This window comes from Strigops habroptila, chromosome W, assembly GCF_004027225.2.
Source record: "Strigops habroptila isolate Jane chromosome W, bStrHab1.2.pri, whole genome shotgun sequence".
NCBI lineage: Eukaryota > Metazoa > Chordata > Aves > Psittaciformes > Psittacidae > Strigops > Strigops habroptila.
Genome location: NC_044301.2, coordinates 34,458,653 through 34,472,550, shown reverse-complemented (window position 1 = coordinate 34,472,550; position 13,898 = coordinate 34,458,653).

Sequence of the window (13,898 nt, the reverse complement as noted above, 5' to 3'; positions counted from 1 at the left end):
TGGGAAGAAAAAAAAAAAAAAGAAGCCTCCACAGCATGAGGTCACCCCACTGATCTGGTTTCACTCTCAAATGGGTTCCAAGGCTTTGCCTATGTACATGGGGAGCAGTTGGGAATGGCTTCCCAGGGCAGGCAAGTGGTAATTCACCCTCTTCTTCCTCTGCCAAAGGGCTGGTAAGCACTGGCAAAAAAAAAAAAAAAAAAAAATTATGTCAGCACCTATTTCCTGTGTTTTAAACACTTGTTTATCATCAGCAAATAACAACCCTGGATACCTGTCAAGTCAAAGCTAAGCTGCTTTCTAAGCAGTGATTGCTCCTGTGGCTTCCTGCTGGCTTTCATCATTTGGGGTGAGCTGGGTGTTTGCTGGGTGCTAGAGTCATTAGCACCCTGCCCAGCAAGCAGCAGGCAATGTGAGGGGCAGTATACCCCCAGGGACTGTCCCCCAGGGTCTCCATGCTGTGCCCACCCTGGTTTCATAGCTCCCTGCCATCCCTGCCCATGGTCCATACCCACTGGAGCCATGGTGCTTTGCCACACAGCTGCAGGGGATGTTGTATCCAGGTGAAGGACAGGTCACCAAACCCAGCACTGCTTGAGAGGGGATGACAAGCATGGAGCAAGTACTTTGGGGAGACATGTGCCCTTAAAGAGGGGAAAGGGGGACCTGTAGTTGTCTGCAGGTTCCCCTGAAGGCAATGTGTTGTGGTGGCTGCAGAAAATCATGGGCAACCAGAGGCAGAAACAGGTTCATCACATGCCACTGCATGACCATGGGTGACTGGAGCCACACATCCTTCAGCAGGGAGTCAGGGCAGACCTGTGCCAGGTCACCTCCTCAGGAGCCTTCCTCCTCACCTACCTGGCACCAGCCTTGAGTCACTGTCAGTCACCGGCACCAACCCCAGCACCGTCCTGTGGCTTTCAGCAACTGGGTCTAGGCATCCCGGGTGTCGCAGGTGCCTGTCGCAGGGATAGGTACCTCCAACACATCTTCCTGAAGGTTGTCAGCCTCCTTCATTCCTTTCTGGGGAGCCCTGTCCCTGCCATGCTCTGCAGAGCCATCACCCTGGCTCAGCCATCACCACCCCACTGGCAAGCGTCACCTCTGGCTCTGCCTTGAGCACTGGAGTATCCTGCTGACTCACCCCAGTTAATTTGCCTGGCAGTCTCAGAGTGATTGCCACAGATGTGCTGGGGGACAGAGCCAGGAATCCCACACAGGGGACACAGCAGCCAAGGGGTTATAGCTCAGGCATGGCAAGGGCTGGCAGATGATTGCTGCACAAGGTAAATCATAGAATCACATAATAGTTTGGGTTGGAAGGGACCTTAAAGCTTATCCAGTTCCAACCCCCTGCCATGGGCAGGGACACCTTCCACTAGACCAGGTTGCTCCAAGCTGCATCCAACCTGGCCTTGAACACTGCCAGGGATGGGGCAGCCACAGCTTCTCTGGGCAATCTGTTCCAGTGCCTCACTACCCTCATAGTGAATGTATGTGAATAGTAAATGATGGGGAACCCCTAGGCTCTCCCAGCAAATGGAGGGCAGGAGCCAGATGGTGAACTGGGGCTTGCAGGGCCTTGTAACTGGGGGTATTTAAACAACGGGAAGGTCTCCCCAGGGTCCCAGCTCTGCAGCACATCATCTCAATTAACAGCTGCTCCTGGAGGTGGCCCGGCTGATGTGTGTCCAATTGACAACCCACTGCTCCAGCCCTATTCCAAATTAATTACAGAATGGACAAGGAGCAATACAAGACCCCCCCAGAGCCCTGACCTCAAGTCCCGCATTACCTGGAAGATGCATTTTTTCCTTTGTGCAAAGGAAGGAAGGAAAGAAGGGAAAAGGGGGTACGAGCTGAGAATAGGTGCCGGAGAGCTTTTCCTCCACCCCGTCCTTTCATGGCAGAGATTGCACAGTGCAGCCAACGTTGTTCTGTTCCCCCAGCGTGGACTTCTCCTTCCTCCCCCCAGGCTGGAGGAGAAGGACCGCTTTGAAGGGGCCACCTGTCCCTGCATCCCTGGGCCACCACCAGCTGGAGACAGGAGCAATCTGCCAGCACCATGGCTTTGCCTGGGTGCCAAGGGTGCCAGGCAGTGCTGGAAGACACAGCAGACAGTGGCATTGCTGTTCCCCATGCATCCATCACAACTCAGCTGGAAGCATTTCCCTGGGTATTTCCCACACTGTGGGAGTGCTCAGGTGGTTATTTCAGGAGCAGAGCACATGCAGGACCCCAAGGAGGTGTCCCACCTCTGCTGTGACATCTGCAGTACAGGGGGCTGTAGCTGGGGCTGGTGAGTGGCCACTTGCATGTGTTCTCCAGCAGGTTTGTGTTTCCCTGCTCCCATGGGGGCGACTGACACCCTTGGCACTCACCTGATCCCTGGCACCATCCCCTGCCATCACATCCCAATGCATCAGCAGCAGCGTGACCGCAGGGCTGGCATGCCAGGGCACCAAGGAGCTGCTGCCAGGGCGGAGGAGGCAAAGGAAGGGGCCCATTGGCTCTGCCTTCCTCAGGCTTTTACACACCGATTTCTCACCCTGGCCTGGCAGGGCTGGAAGAGACGCTGAGTCAGGGCACTGGCACTGCTCCCCACCAGGTCACCCAACAAGCTCCCGACATGCCAAGACATCTGGGTGGTAAAAATACTCCCTGGCCCTGTGTTTCTGCTGGATTAGCATTGCCTCCAACAAACTGCCTTAGCCAAGCACCACAGGCAAAAACCCAGCCAAGATAAAACCCCCAAAGCAAAGCAGTTTCTAAGCATGGGGCAGCTGGGATGGGGTACCACTAACACACAAAAACCCCAGGGGTGAGGAGGAAGGATGCTCCAGGGCTGGCAATGCTCCTGGCCATGGGGCAGACCCTCCCTGCACCCAAAATCTCAGAAAGCATAATCTTTTTCACACATTCCACCCCAAACCCTCACTGCTCTTTTGAGTGGGTGGGTAAAACCCGCTGGAGGAGTTGACCAGGGTGATGGCAGCTCGCCCACAACCCTCCTCCCTGCACACCCGGCTAATGGAGCATGGAAATTAATCCAGACGAGTGGGATGGAGTACCACAGCCGGGAAGGAAACAGGGCCCCGAGGTGCCACGCATGGCGCCGAGGGGACGTGGGTGCTGCTGTCCTGGGGCGCTGGGAGGGCATGGAGGCTCTGGCTGAGCCAGTCCAACTTGTTGCTGCTCCCGGGAAGGGTGTCAGAGCCATGGGATGGGATCTGGGGCAGAGACTGCATCCCTGTCACCCCACTGTGCCGGCTCCCCATCACCCCACTGTGAAGAGACGACTGAGAGCTCCTGGCAGTGGTGGCCACCCTGGGATCAATGCATCCCCTTGAGACATCTTGGGGCTTTGCAGATTGGTTTTGGCAAAGAGCTTCCTTGAGCGAACCCTCCCAGCCCGTGGGAGTGGAGCAGTGCTCCCAGGACAGGTGCCATCTGTGTAATGAGAGCTGGCCGTTCTCGGCACACACACCCACACACCCACCCCCCAACATCTCAGCATCTCGGTGGTCCCAGACATCCCTCCCTGCTGTCACCAGCACCCCGGGGAGGGGACACATGGGAGCCGCAGGTGCTACCCGGGGAGTGAATCGGCAACGCCCGGGGCAGGCGCGAGCTGAGCCGTGCGTAGGCTGCGAGGGGCGGAGGTTTTGCACTCGCTCTCACCGGCCACGGATAAATAGGAGGCGGCGGCGAGTCCTCCTAAAGCTGCTCTTTTCGTAGCCCAGCATTTCCGACAGCCAGCACCCAGCCCAGGCAGATATGGACTCCCAGGACTGCCCTTGTGCCACCGGTAAGCCAGCGCTTCCCTTCGCATCGGGCTGCTGGAGCATCCTGGTGGGACTACTGGTGCTCCAGCCTCCTCCTCCATCCCTATTGCTCTCATCCTGGCCAGGCTGGCTGCTGAAATCCTCTCCCAGCATTGCAGTGTCACACCTGGAGCATCTCATTGGGAATGCTGTGACCTCTCCAGAGAGATAGCAATGTTCTCCATGCATCCCTCAGCCAGAACATCCCTGCTGAGCCCTGGGGATGTGGGGATCCCTTCCCACCACAGCCTCTCAACCCCTTTTTTTTTTCTTTTTCTCTGTGTTTTAGGTGGCACCTGCACTTGCGGGGACAACTGCAAATGCGCATCCTGCAAAAAAGGTAAGGGGGATCCCTGAGCTATACGGGGGGGGGGGGGGGGGGCAGAAACACTCATGGGGGGTTTCATTACACATCCCAGGACACGCCGAATCAAATCGGGCTCAGCATTGCCAGGGTTGAGTATATTCCTCCTGCATTTTTTTGCCCCCAAAGGAGCACAGGCTGATATCTACACACACCCCAGGCAATACCAGCCACCTAGTATAACCCAAACATTGGTGTACCCCTCACTGGCACCTTGGGCTCAGCACAAGGGGATGCCCTGAGAGGAAATCAGCACTGGAATTTCTTCCAGCTGCTTCTGATGTTGTCACCTCTGAGCAGAGCCATGTGTGGAGGGTTTGCTCAGAGAGGGGCTGGGGGATCATGCACCCTCCTGGTGCAAAAATGCCCCAGGAGATGCTGCCAGGATGGGGATGCTGCTAAAAGGGGAGCACCCAAGGGTTGGTGGGAGGTCTCCAGATCAGCCATCCCCCACGGGACCCCCCCCAAATCTCACCCTGAGACCCACCCAACTTCTTCCCCTCCACAGGCTGCTGCTCCTGCTGCCCGGCGGGATGTGCCAAGTGCGTGCAGGGCTGCATCTGCAAGGGGCCCCCCTCAGCCAAGTGCAGCTGCTGCAAATGATGACCCCCAGCTACACATCTGGGGGGGCCAAAGAAGAATAACCTTATTGTGTATGGGGAGTGTGTGTTTATATATGTGTTTGTTTGTCACTGATGTGTAATAAGCTACCTAAATAAAGTGATGTGTATATAAAGGTCTATAAGGAAGCTGGTACTTCTGTTGGATGGGGTGTTTCCCTGGGGAGCAGGAGGGCAGTGTGTTTGGGGGGTCATGGCAAAGAGCCTGTGTTATCTTTTTGCTTTCTTCTAATTTTGGCTCTGCCCTCCCTAGCAGCAGCTCTGACTCTTGTTTTAATACTTTCCCTGCACAACAAGGTAATTTACAGTTTGGGGTTTTCTTCTCCACCCTGCTGTTGCCCGAAGGCAAATCCCATGCTCTCTCCTCCACCAGACATCCTCAGGGCTAATGAGCAGCTCCTTAATACAAGCCCTCACCAACAGCAGATGGGGTGGTGGAGAAGCAGGTTTATTTTTTCCTCCTGGCAGTTTAGTTGAACTGGCAGGGAAGAACCACCCTGCTCATCCCTCTGCCAGCCTGGCAGGGTGCTTCTGTGGGGAGCTGTGGGTGACCTGGATGCCCATGATGTGGTGCAATACCTGCAATAGGGTGCTGTGCCTATGATGAGGGGCAATATCTGTGGTGGAGTGTGATACCCACAATGGGGTGGGATGGGATGGGATGCCCACACCAGGGTGCAATGTCTGTGATGGGTTGCAATGCCCATGCCAGGGTGCAATGCCCATGTTGGGGTGTGATGTTTGCCCTGTCTAAGCCAGGACACTGCACCCCAGGAGCCATGTGGCACTATGCTGCTTCCTAGGACACATGAGGGGTTCTGCCTGTCCTCACACTCCCCAAGCACAGCCTTTCATAGCCTCTTTATAGCTGCAAAACCTTTCTTGACCTACCTAGCTACTGCTGCCAGGACTCAGCTGGGGTTTGGCACAGCCAAGGGCACCCCTGCCCACTGGCTGCTTGCAATGCCAATCCCTGGGGATACTCCTTTGCTCCAAGAGGGCTCTTCCCCCAGGGTGTCCCCTGAGATGTCACCATCACCTTGCACTTCTGATGGGTGTGAGGCATATCCCTATGTAGGGCATGGCAGGCATGTCCCAGGCAGGGTGCAGCACCGGCTCTGTAGCTTCAAACTAAACTCCGTTCTGTAAATAGCAGGGTTCTCTTTGTTCCTTCCTACCCAGAGAGATTTAAGTGCCAACCGTGCAAAAGCATAGTTGGTGAGTCCACAACAAGCCTGAAAGAGAGGTTGCTAATGGGATTTATCCCCAAACATGTGGTTTGACCAGTGGGGCTGACAGCATCCTTCCAGCCTCACTGTCCCAGATGAGTTTGCATTGGTCCTGCCTCATGGCAGTGTGATGGAGAACATCTATCAGATGCTGTCCGAGCCCTGAGACCTGTGCTGGGCAGCTTGGGTTCCTCTGCTTGCTTTACAACTGCTACAAAACCAGAGCTGGACCTTGCACCCCTCTTACATGGGCACAGCCTTGGGATTAACTACTACTCCCTGCCAGCCCTGGGAAATGGGAGCACCAGCAATGATATGGGGGGACCCCAAGGTCTCCTGATGTCCACTGATGTCCAGCATGTGCCCTGCATCCTGGCATTTCAGCAAGCCCACAGCTCGGGGGAGATGGCTCATCCCTCCCTGTCCTGCTGCAGAGTGAGTTTATTATTCAGTGGAAATGCCCTAATTGGGAAACAGGGCATTTTCCAGGCTCTTTTCCCATCCCAGCTCCATACACAAGGTCCTGGGGGGACCTTCCCACTTGCAGTAATGGGGGCTGTCCTGGATTCAGCTGTAACAGTCATTTTTCTCCTTAGTAGCTGGTTCAGTGCTGTGTTTTTGATTTTAGTCTGGGAACAATGCTGATAACACACCGATGTTTTTAGTTGTTGCCAAGTAATGCTGTTGTGGTTTGAGCCCAGCCGGTAACTCGGAACCATGCAGCCGCTTGCTCACTCCCCCCCTTCTTCCTCCCCCTGCTCCCGGAGGGATGGGGAGGAGAATCAAAAGAATGTAACTCCCACGGGTTGAGATAAGAACAGTCGAGTAACTAAGGTATAATACAAAACCACTACTGCTACCACCAATGATAATAATGATTAGTGAAATAACAAGGGGAGAGGATACAATTGCTCACCACCCACCAACCGATACCCAGCCCGACCCGAGCAGTGATCTGGGCCTTCCGGGTAACTCCCCCCGGTTTATATACTGGGCATGACGTGCTGTGGCATGGAATACCCCTTTGGCTAGTTTGGGTCAGGTGTCCTGTCTCTGCTTCCTCCTGGCTTCCCCTCCTCCCTGGCAAAGCATGAGACTGAGAAAGTCCTTGGTCGGAGTAAACATTACTTAGCAACAACTAAAAACATCGGTGTTATCAGCGTTGTTCCCAGGCTGAAATTTAAAAAACACAGCATTGTACCAGCTACTAAGAAGGAGAAAAATGACTGCTATAGCTGAACCCAGGACAAATGCTTACTCTGATCAAGGACTTTTCAGTCAGTGAGGAGGGGCACAAGAAGCCGGGAGGAAGCAGAGACAGGACACCTGCCCCAAACTAGCCAAAGGGGTATTCCATACCACAGCATGTCATGCCCAGTACATAAACTGGGGGGAGTTACCTGGAAGGCCCAGATTGCTGCTCAGGTCAGGCTGGGTATCGGTTGGCGGGTGGTGAGCAATTGCACTTGTGTTTATTGTTTCCTTTTCCCTTTTTAGTTTTATATTCTCTCCCCTTATTTCCATCATCATCATCATCATCATCATTATTATTATTATTATCATCATCGGTGGTAGCAGTAGTGGTTTTGTATTATACCTTAGTTACTGGACTGTTCTTATCTCAACCCATGGGATTTACATTCTTTTGATTCTCCTCCCCATCCCTCCGAGAGCGGGGGGAGGAAGAAGGGGAGGAGTGAGCGAGTGGCTGCGTGGTTCTGAGTTACTGGCTGGGGTTAAACCATGACGGGGCACTCCCCTCCATTGCTGACGTGTGGGATTCCCAGAAATCTGGGAATTCTGCTTCTCTCACAATGTTGCCCCTGCACAATCACCCCCCACTTTCAGTACATCCCCATGTCAGGGCACACGTCCCCATTTTGGGTGCTGGGGGGCTCTCATTTCTTCAAGCATGGGTGCAGCAGAGACGGTCCCTGCTAGAGGGGGTGCCAGGGGACAGCACCGTGCTGGGAGGGAGTCCGGGAAGAGATTTCACAGCACCTGTTTATGTGTAGTGTCATGGTTTAAGCCCAGCTGGTAACTCAGAACCGCGCAGCTGCTCGCTCACTCCCCCCCCTTCTTCCTCCCCCCGCTCCCGGAGGGATGGGGAGGAGAACCGAAAGACTGTAACTAACTCCCACGGGTTGAGATAAGAGCAGTCCAGTAACTAAGGTATAATACAAAACCACTACTGCTACCACCAATGATAATAATAATGATAAGGGAAATAACAAGGGGAGAGGATACAATTGCTCACCACCCGCCGACCGATACCCAGCCCGACCCGAGCAGTGATCTGGGCCTTCCGGGTGACTCCCCCCAGTTTATATAGTGGGCATGACGTGCTGTGGTATGGAATACCCCTTTGGCTACTTTGGGTCAGGTGTCCTGTCTCTGCTTCCTCCCGGCTTCCCCTCCTCCCTGGCAGAGCATGAGACTGAGAAAGTCCTTGATCGGAGTAAACACCACTCAGCAACAACTAAAAACATCAGTGTTATCAGCGTTGTTCCCAGGCTGAAAGTTGAAAACACAGCACTGCACCAGCTACTAAGAAGGAGAAAAATGACTGCTACAGCTGAACCCAGGACAACTGCAATTAAGCAAACAAACAGCTTCAGGCATTGGTGCCACAGGGTGGACAGGAACCCGGCCTTTCTTTACGGTTTAAAAATTGGCAAACAGATGTTGACCCATCAATTTCTTTCCATGCCTGAGTGCCCCGTGCTGTTATTCGATAGAGATATACTGAGTAAATTACATGCATAAATTACGTTTAAAGAAAGGAAATTCAGATACATATTCCTGATGAAAAGGCTGTGGAGGTCTGAGTTTTTATGTTACAGAAACCAGACACGGAGCCAGATATACCAGAGAAAGTGGAGAAAAAAGTCACTCCACTAGTATGGGCTGCTGGAGCACCGGGACGATCATGAAATGCAGAAGCAATAACTATTCATCTGAAACCAAACGTCACACTGGTAAGACAGAAACAATATCCTATAAAACTGGAAGCAAGAAAAGACTAGAGCCTCTAATAGAAAATTTTGTCAAATACTTTGGGACAAAATGGACTATATTTGTACTTCACATGGTAACAGCCATTCTGGAACAGAAAAGCAGTCATTGGCTTTCCCCAAGCAGGCTGTTAAAATATCAGGCTGTGCTTTTAGACCAAGAGGACATAGAATTGAAACTAACCTTTAGAACCAGCAGTGGTTTTGACAACAGATCCAGAAGCAGGAAAGCTGACTCACAACTGTTTACAGACTATTGAGCAGGTGTATTCCAGTCATACTGACCTGCAAGATACATCCCTGAAGGATGTGGACTACAAACTGTTTGTGGATGGTAGCAGCTTTTATGAAAATGGAAACCGGAAAGCAGGATACGCTGTGGTAACCAAACATAAGATAATAGAGGCTAAAGCCCTGCATTCCCCCCCCCCCCCAACACATCAGAACAGAAAGCCGAGCTGATGGTGCTATTGAGACTTCTGGAATTGTCAGAAAGTCAAAATTTGCTTTTAAGGCACATCAATTTGATAACACTCCAGTGAATATTTTTAATCATGTTGCTGACAAAGCAGCCAAAGAAGCTGTGGGTGGGGACCTTTTATTAATATTGCCTCATAAGTATCAGTGCTTGGATAATGAATCAATGACTGAGGCTTTAAAGCTCCAAGTTCTGACTATGCAAATGGCTGGAATTATAAAAGTGTTATAAAGAAGTGTGAACCTTGTTTACCATGCTAAGAGACCCCCACCTGGAACAACTAAGGCAATTGTCCAGGAGACTATTGGCAAGTGGACTTTACAGAATTGCCACAGCACAATGGGCTCAGGTATACGTATATATAGGTACTAATAGATATGTTTTCTGGTTAGATAGATGGACCACTCGGTGGATAAAAAACTGGCTCAATGGCCGCACGCAAAGAGTTGTGGTAAATGGCTCGATGTCCAGTTGGAAACTGTAACGAGTGGTGTCCCTCAGGGATCGGTGTTGGGACCGGTCCTGTTCAACATCTTTGTCGGTGACATGGACAGTGGGATTGAGTGCGCCCTCAGCAAGTTTGCCGATGACACCAAGCTGTGTGGTTCGGTTGATACGCTGGAGGGAAGGGATGCCATCCAGAGGGACCTTGACACGCTTGTGAGGTGGGCCGATGCCAACCTTATGAAGTTTAACCAAGCCAAGTGTAAGGTCCTACATCTGGGTCGGGGCAACCCCAGGCACTGCTACAGGCTGGGCAGAGAAGAGATTCAGAGCAGCCCTGCAGAGAAGGACTTGGGGGTGTTGGTTGACGAGAAGCTTAACATGAGCCGGCAGTGTGCGCTTGCAGCCCAGAAAGCCAACCGTATCCTGGGCTGCATCAAAAGAAGCGTGGCCAGCAGGTCAAAGGAGGTGATCCTGCCCCTCTACTCTGCTCTTGTGAGACCTCACTTGGAGTACTGCGTAGTTCTGGTGTCCTCAACATAAAAAGGACATGGAGCTGTAGGAGCAAGTCCAGAGGAGGGCCACGAGGATGATAAGAGGGCTGGAGCACCTCCCATATGAAGACAGGCTGAGAAAGTTGGGGCTGTTCAGCCTGGAGAAGAGAAGGCTGCGTGGTGACCTCATAGCAGCCTTCCAGTATCTGAAGGGGGTCTACAAGGATGCTGGGGAGGGACTCTTCCTTAGGGACTGTAGTGGTAGGACAAGGGGTAATGGGTTCAAACTTAAACAGAGGAAGTTTAGATTAGATATAAGGAAGAAGTTCTTTAGAGTGAGGGTGGTGAAGCACTGGAATGGGTTGCCCAGGGAGGTTGTGGATGCTCCATCCCTGGCGGTGTTCAAGGCCAGGTTGGACAGAGCCTTGAGCCACATGGTTTAGGGCAAGGTGTCCCTGCCCATGGCAGGGGGGTTGGAACTAGATGATCTTAAGGTCCTTTCCAACCCTTACGATTCTATGATTCTATGATTCTATGATTCTGTGGTTGGCTGGAAGCTTTTCCTTGTCGCACCAATATGGCTCATGAAGTAGTAAAACATTTATTGAATCAAATAATACCCCGATATGGTGTACCAGCAGGCTTGTCCTTGGACAGAGGTCTGCATTTTGTTGCAGAAGTAGTTAGGAAGGTGGGAGAGTGTTTGGGAATCAAGCGAGATCTGCATACCCTATATAGACCTCAGGCTAGTGGGAAAGTGAAATGTATGAATGAGACACTCAAGTTACAATTAAAATATACAGCCAGGAAGGAATCATGTGAGTCCATATGAACTGATGTATGGGCAGCCTTACCAACTGCCTTTTATTCCTGGTAAAACAGGATCTCAGTCAATACCTGCTGGCACTGGGTAAAACTCTTAGCTCTGGTAATATCTTGGTAGGACATTACCCAGACTGTAGCTGGACAACGCAACTCCGGATTAAGGGACCCCAAACTGGCTATTGGAATGCTCCAGAAGGGAAAGGGTGATATTGACTGTGCAATAATACTGCTAGAAAGGCCCTTTCCCCCAGGATGGACTGGAACATGTACATTGAGTGCTGTACTCCCAGGTGCTATACAGGCATTACAGATTGAGGTATCCAGCCTATCCCAGGTAACATTGCAGAACCGTATGGCTCTTGGCACATACATAGACCAGAGTGGCAGAATATCCACAGATCTAGCAGAAATCTGGAAGCAGACAAAGATCTTACATCAGGCCGTTAGAGATGATACTAACTGGGGATTTGAAGAATTATGGCATGGACTTACTTCTTGGCTACTAAATTGGATATTGTTAGAAAACTTGTTTGTGATCATTATAGTAATAATTTGTGTCTGTATCCTTGCATGTATCATGATTCAATTTTGTAGTTGCTGCTCACGATGGTCTATTAGAATCAAATATGGGTAAAGGGTATAGAATGAGACTTACAGGATATATGTATATCCTGTAAGTCTCAAAGGGGGGAAATGTAACCTTAAATCTTAAACTAACAATAGTGTGTGTGCTTTTAACATAGTAGAATAGGCCAAACTGTTCTAACTTACTAACACGTAGAGAGAAAGGAATGTTCAGCTGATGGGGGAAGGAACATCATGGGACTGATAACAACTAGGGAGACTTTAAATAAGACCAAGGATGCCAGCCTTCAAGATAACAGAGTGGCGCCCAGCGTGGAGCGAGACTGGAACAGAACAGAAGCAAGGACATACCAACTGCTAACTCAGCACTAGGACCTTGTGAGCGTGCGCAAGCACTGAGGTCATTCAGTAAACACAGTGAGGAAGACTATCGGCGACCACCAGCGACCCCCACTCAGCAAGAAAGCGCATGTGCAATTAGGATGCAAATATTATAATTAGTTCACAGAAATCTCATGAATATGTAAATAGGTTCCTGGGAAAGCTGTGAATATGCATGAGTATGCTAAATATATAGCTGCTGCCGGCAAGTATTGGGTGCGCTCACCTTTGCGAAACGATTCGCGTGTGCGCCCAGCGCTGCAATAAAGAATGCTGCTTTCTAAAACTCCAAATCAAGTCTTAGAGAGTTTCTCTGACTGACTTTTACGGTAACAGTTTAAGTAGCTGCTGTGCTTGGGGGTTGAGTAGCTGCATTGTCTGTTGCTCTCGGGGTTTGAGTAGCTGCTGTGCTTATCACAAATACGATTAGACACACTCCCATCAGATCTGTCTTTATCTCAACCCTTCGTGCCCCATTTGGCTTAAACCACGACACCTGTGCATTCAGAGGGGCCCTAGGAGATGGTTGGTGTCAGGAAGGTGGCAGAGAGGCCACCAAGCCCCCAGCTGCCTCGCCAAGGCTGCGTGCTGCAGAAGCACTTGCAAGTCTCATCGCCCAGCAGACAGCCACAGACAGGCTGCAGATTTCCTTTAGAGGCTTATGTAAAGCTGTTACATCTTACCTAAAAGAAGGGAGATGTGTAAACACGTCAGAGATGTGATGAGAGAGTTTCTAAGGTCCACATCCCTTAACTCCATTTGCTGCATGTCAAAATACTAATTCATTCCACATCTCCGCTTTCTCCAATTGTGTTAAAACTGCTTCTGGCCACATTTCATTACCAGGATATTTATATTCTTGATTTACATGCCTAAACATGTACATTAAGGGTCAAATCCTGAATGAAAGCAATGAGACAACCTGGGCAAAGAAGATTGCAGGGTTCGATACTAGCATGTGCTAGTAACGGAAGGAAGAAAAATGTCTTCTGAGAACCTTTGTAGAGAGATATTTTTGGAGCACAAGGTTTCTACAGCTTTTGAAAAATTCACAACTATGACCACAAATAATATTTTTCATTCAGACTGCAGCAATGCAAAGAAACCAACAGCTAATGACAAACCCTAAAAAAAAACCAAGGTAGAAGGTTGTCCTCTTGCATTCGCTGTCCTGGCTCTGCAGTGGTTAAAAGGTCCCCACAGCTGTGCTGGCATCATCGATTAGGGTGAACAAGGAAGTGACAGGAAAAATAAAGCCACCTTAATTTCAAGCTCCATTAGAACTGAAGGACTGGGGGTGGGGGGTGTGTGGACGTGTGTGGAAATCAATGTTTGGCAAATGGGAAAGGACAAAACCTGCAAAAGGAAAAATGCATTTTCAGGCTAAGCTAATGCGAACAACGGATGGTGAACAGCACTTGAGGTTGCCCCTTTAAGGTTGTGTCAGCATTTCCATTTATAAACTCCGATTTTAGTTACACAGAAGTAGATTACCACAGGCTTTGGCTTAATTCTAGCAGATACCACAAAGTATAATCACAAATGGCAATATAAAATAGCAGTAAGAGCTCACGGGTTGAGTAATGCACCCTTTTGGTACCTGATGTCAGAGTAAGTGTGTTTAAATTACGAGTCAT